Raw genomic sequence first — 6,423 nt, 5'->3', positions numbered from 1 at the left:
AATCTCCCAGTGTTACTTAATTGAAAAGAAAGCTGACAGAAAATATGGCTGTGATGTGTCAGAACCTCCTCAGGGAGAAAAGAGGAAACAAAGGGCAATTTAGTCTAACAGAGAAAGGCATAAAGAGTAGATGGAAATAGAAGACAGACAAATTCAAATTTAAAAGAAGATGGCATTTGTAAAAGTACAGCTGCTTAATCACTGGAACAAACTATGAAGAAATATGGTGGTTCCTTCATTTTTCAATGCTTTCCTGAGTACAAGATGCCTTTCTGGAAAAGCTGCTTTAGTTCAGAGTTACTCAAACTTTCTGGAAATGCAGTACTCACCTATGAATGTTCCCCAGAGCTGGCAGCAGCAGCTCAGTTTCTTCCAGCTGAGAAAGGAAAACCAGAATTAATACTCTCGTGTTTATACTTCTGCTCCCTTGCAAAAGAAACGGACATCCCCAAAAACATAAGGTCCAGAGGAGTTCACTGATTTGTATAAATGTCCTCTGCTTTTTAACTCCTCTGTTGTGGAAAAGCTGAGTGGCATCTTAAATACTATTTTCTAACACTTTCCAAGGTGAACCTTTTAATGAAGTTTACATAAAGAGAAATGCTGCTTTAGTTGAACACAAGCAGAAGTTGTTAGCCCCAGTACAGGTGTAACTGGGTGGAATGCAATGCCCTCGGAATCTACGATGGAAATGGCAGCAGCAGTTAAGCATTACAAAATGTTTTTTTGTAACTTGGATTGAAAAATGCCCCTATCTAGCTAATCTGTTTGTTAACTTTTTCATGCGCATTTAATTCTAAGATAAGTTTCTGCCGAAATCCTAGATCACTTTGCTAATATTTGAGTAGTTCAGACTACCTTTCAAAATACCTGTTGACATATTGTTTGCAAGGAGGTGTTTCATCAAATAGTCAATGGATGGAAGAGGACTGTTCTTCCTCTGTTGAATAAAGATCAGAAAGAATATTATCTATGCCTGGTTTCGGCCTACTGACTGCTGCAATGATAAAGATGACTTAAAATGCTTCCTCACTATCATAAGGTAAACAGGAAAACTTGATAAAGAATGAAAAAATGTCTTTATTTCACTTCCTCATTTCCCTTCTTTGATTGCTGTCTCCTCTAGACTATGAGGTTACGCAGTTATATTCAAAACCAGCTATTGTTTTTTTCCCCCCATCAAAACTGGGATCTAGATGTCCCAATCCAAATTTTACTGAGACAGTAAAGTTTGTCTGAAGCTGGCATTGATTTTAATCAGATTTTGGGAGCTCAACACTTCCAACAGCCACTTGGGCTTGGCACACAGGTCCTCAGGTAAGAACTTGAGTTTTGAAGTTTTTGAGCTATAACTTAGGTCTTTTTTGCTGAATAGATTTTACAATGGGAAAAGGGAGGATTCATGATTAATTTAAGGTTTTTTTTCTTTTCCCAACTTTAGAATAATTCTTCTTGAAATGAGACGATTAGATCTGGCAAAGGGCATGATAAAAAGAAAAGACACTCACATTTTACCAATAGGTAGAAATTCTTCTAACAAATGCTGAAGTATGAAGAAACAAAGAACAGTTTCACAATTCTCCCCCCCTCAAAAAAAACCAACCCTAGAAAGAAAATCCTTTGCTTTCCTAAATGCTTTCCCCAACAAAACTTCATGACCTTATCTTTCCATACTATGCACTCTCTCTATTCATTTGCATTTCCCTAAATGCAAATCATACACATGCAGACATGCACACACAAGCATATCCATGTAGATAACTATTTTTATAAAGCAACATGCTAGATACTCAAGTATTTAGAGGATTTGAATTCAAATGCTAATACTATGCCTAGGATCCATCTTCTAACAACTTGAACTTAGTGCATATAATTCTTTTTTCCTTAATAAGAAACAAAAGAAAGGCTGTGCATGTAAATCAAGGAAGATTACTTAATGGCTACATACTACAGGATGGAAAGGAAGATTTTCTGTTTAGTAATGAAGTGATAAATTAGTTGTATAAAGAATAGGTCCCGTTATCCTCTCCCTAATTTGCAGTTGAGGAATATGAGGATTATAAGGAATACAAAGCATAAGCTTTCTTCCCACACGAAAAAGCTAGGGAATTAAATTTTTTTCTGTCAATTCTAAAACTATTTTCTAGTTTGGTCTACGCACCTGTTTTAGCTGTTAAAATCAGTAACGACTGAGAGCCAATATGGATCATAATCACCTATAATACATTTCAAGTGGAGTTTAAGCACCAATATCCACACTTGCTGTCTAAAAGCTGCTCAACTGCAACCAAATGGCAGTTACAGAAGTTCTTAAGTATTGTAACTGTAGATACATTTAATGATGCAAAAAGTTAAGTCTATTACAGTCCTGCCTCTGTACATGCTGGAGTTGCCCTGTTGTCTGCAGCTAAAGGTATGCAGAGGCATCCAGCTGGCACCTAAAGGAAACTGGAGCTGGAACAGAATGCTTTAATCCCGCTCAGGTCCGAACCCCAAGCACAACTTGTGCTTATTCAGGGGCTTTACTTCCTGGCAAAGTGCAGGAGCAGGCACTGCTTTCTTTAGGATGTGGCTGAATGAAGAGGAAATAATTGGGATAACTTGTATATAGAGCGCAACAGTTAAATCACACAGTCAAGATCTAAATAGCTGCCAGATTCTTTATTTGGGAAAGAGAAGAGGTGGGTTGGTCACCTCCTTCCTGACCTTCCGAAATGTAAGTAATCCCTCACTTTAAATCTTCTGCCTCCTGGGAGATGGCCTTATTGACAAGCTAGTCTTTTCTGTCACGAGTCACAGGGGGAAGCAGAACTCAGGACTTCTGTTCACTTGTGCTACTGTGAAAAAAGTAATAATTGAGAGAGGAAAAGGAAGCCTGGAAAATAATTGAGAGAGGAAAAGTTAGCTCACTCGCCTGGCAGGGACAGAGAAGACTGGGTTCTGGTACCTACTCCCAGCATTGATGGGTATATTAACCCATCATCAAATACAGAAACACCGTAGGAAGGAGGAGCTGATGCCATCAGCAGAGAGAAGAACCCAGGATCGTCTCTCCAGGAAATTTCTCAGCATCAAGCTGAAGTCACACATTCTTTATCACCTCTAAGTTCTTTACAGCACTGAACAAACCAACCGGCCTGTTTCAACCTGAGGTGGGTATTCCTCTAGGCTGACTGGGGGTTCTGCCCCCCAGAAGGTCCCGTCAGCTGGCCAGGCTCCAGTGTGAAGGTCAGTGCCTTGCAGAAAGATGCTAAAGGAGACAGAACCCCTGGATCATTCTCAGGGGAGCAATGAAAACTGCCCAGTCCAGCAGAAGGACAAACCTCCACGATCTGCTCTGAGCTCAGGGAGACCTAGGCAGTCACTGCTGCTCTTTGGCCTCTCTTGGCCACTGCTTCCAAAAAAATTACTTTGGGTGTGCGCCTTTTCACAGTTTCAAATATGATTTTTTAAATATATTATATGCTTGTTAAAAGTCAGTTTGTTGGCTTTTCCTACAAAGGCCTCTCATCAAGATCACTGGTCTGGATATTTCCTCTATAAGGCATATCAAGCCTTAATGTGCACGAGGGAAGGTATTTAAGGTATGCTGGCAGAGGCAGTGGAGAGTAGAGTTTCAGCCTGGAAGACCTTGAGAGAAAAGAGGCTTTCATGACTACTTGCCTACTTACTTGGGGAAGGGGACAGATTTTCATACAAGCTAGGATACACATTTGCCTAAACTTAGGCAAACTCTTTGGACAATACTTAGATTTTACCAAAAACAGGTGCTCAGGAATAGCACAAAGGAATGGAAAATGTATCTAGCAATGGAACTGTCCCTCCTCATCTAGAGTTTCAAAACAGTTAATGATGAAATTTCAAAGAGGAGAATATGAATTTGTAGCAGCAGTATAGAAATTTACTTCTGAATTTTATACTAAAACCCTGCAATTTTTCTGTGGTTGAAACTATAAAAACTCTACTTTGACCAGAATCAAACACTTGCCAAGGGTAAAATCTTTTCTGCAAATGTAAAACTCGAGTTACTGCACAATTCAACAGGACTGTAACTGAGGAAAGGTACCCTTAGATAAAAAAGCTAGTTATAGCTTTAACAAATGACTGAACAGTGAGAGAGCACACAGTAGAGAGCACACAAGTAAATGAAGCACATATACTGTAGGAAGGAGAATTCATATTGAGACACTGCATCCCCTTTATAGACAGAATGACGTTATTAAATAGAAACATGAATGCATCAGGATGGCATCTACCCAGTGGCTGCGGAACGATCAACCATGAAGTGATGAACAGTGCTTTAGATGTAACAAAGTGACAGTAGCAAACCTGCAAATTGTCAGGTGATGCGATTGATATGTTTAATCCTTAATATTTGTAAAAGAAAAGCATTAATTAAAAAAAAAGTAGTTCCCTAACAAACTTTATTAGTTTACTGTAGCAGTACTACATTTGCTGTGGCAATGAAATATCTAAGATTTAAGAAGATCTCTTTTGGAAAAATAACTGATCCAAAGGAATCCAAGTTAAAAATTAAAGAGCTACGGGTTAATGACATTTTTGAACAGAGAAGTATTTATCCCTGCAAACGTTTCTTTTAGAAATTAAGTCATATTATTCCTAAATTTGAAGTTGCATAATTATGTTTTTATAAAGACAGTTATTCTTCATGAGCGGTCTGCCAGTTTCTGGGATTTTTTCCCATTAATGCAACAGCCACACACAGGTCTGTTGTGCATTTAGGGGGATAGTGTGGGTGAGCCACTCTGGCAGTTTTTATACTAAGAGTGGGTGTTTATATACATATTTTAAAATGTTTCATTCTCACTGTGGCATAATCCCCTATCAAGTATATAGCCTGTAATGCCAAAAACTGAATGTGCTCTCAAAGGAAATGTCACTGAGTATCTTCATAACCTCACCTCTCCCAGCGTGCCATGCTCACAGTTTTGCTTTTATGTGTGAATGCAGCCAAAGATTATTTTCCAGTTTCTGCTTTAGACAGAAAGGACCTGTACTGAAAGGTGTAACTCTTTGCTACACAAATGGTTTTGAAATGGTGCTTAAAATTAAAACCAGCATTGCATATATTGAGTTTCTCTTATTGAATGCAGGTTCTGCAGGCGTCAGGGTGTCAGTCCCCACCTGAGCAACACCATAGGAGTGCTGCCCTTCAGCTTGGCTACAGCTGTGCCCTGACTCGCTATGGACTCTTTTGATCCTGGACCAGTAGACTGACTCCCTGGCTTGTCCTCGGATCTGCCTCATCACCAGAAACCTGCCTGACAGCCTGGACTCTGAGCTGCCCCCAGCCTGCCCTGCTCGGGTCCTGGCTGGCGAGGCCCCTGCCCTGCTGCCAGCCATATGATGCTTGGCTCCTTGTGCTGTTGGGGCTTCGTGATGAAGAGTTGGGGAAATGCAGTTACAGTGTCTGTCATGACATGGGAAGAGGGAAATGAAGGACCCCTATAGGATACTAGTGCTTCCCCACAAAAGCCATCCTCCTAGCATCCATCTCCTCACTGCCTGAACCAACAGCAGAGAAAACAGCAGCTAGCATGTTAGCTCTGCTGTCAGAACAGAAGTCTTTAAGGGACTTCCTTAGAGAGCAGAGAGAACTGGGTGGTATGGTTTGGAATTGAAGGGATTTTGTACCAGTGCCTTCTCAGAAGTTGGCTAGGCCTCCCCGTGAGAAGGGTACAAAGCCTCCCTTTACCTCATCTACCGAGTCTGTCGAATGTAATGCAACTGGAGACATACACAGAGCTCTGGAAAATCTTAGATTACTTGGCATCTTCCTCCCTCCCTTTTCTCCACATCAGCAGTGAATGAATACACTGTACCCGCAGGCCAGCCAGTTAACATGCACAAGCACTTTTTGAAGCATCTGGGTGAACAGAGACGCTGGCAAGACCTGCTGCCAGCTGAGGCTACACCCTGTCAGAAGCTACTTGAGCGAATTTTTTAGTAGCTTCCAAATGTACAGCTCAGCGCCTAGCCAACCACACACGAATACCCTTGCAACCACATATGCAGCATCCCGGTTAACATTACAGCCCAACGCTTTTTTCACAGTTCCCGAGGCGACAAAGACCTGGCTCAAACCCCCCTGGGGCCAGGCGGCCGCCGTGGCGAGGCGCAGGGCTCAGCCGCAGCGAGCGGGGAGCAGCCCGCCGCGCAGGGCAGCCTTCGCCAGCCGCGGTGCGGGCCGCGGAAGGGACGGAGGGCGGGAGAGAGCGAAGGCTGCTGGCGGGGGCGGGCCACGGTGCAGCCCGGCACGCCTGTGCTGGGTGCCGAGCGCTGTCCCCACAGAAAGGCCACGTCGGCCCAGCCCGGCCCGGCCCGGCCCGGCCCAGCCGCCTCGGCAGCCATTGGCTCCGCCGCCGTTAGCCCAACGGCCCAAGGCGGGAGCCGCGAGCACAG

Source organism: Ciconia boyciana, chromosome 2 (assembly GCF_034638445.1).
Source record: "Ciconia boyciana chromosome 2, ASM3463844v1, whole genome shotgun sequence".
NCBI lineage: Eukaryota > Metazoa > Chordata > Aves > Ciconiiformes > Ciconiidae > Ciconia > Ciconia boyciana.
Note: the sequence above shows the minus strand (reverse complement) of the source record.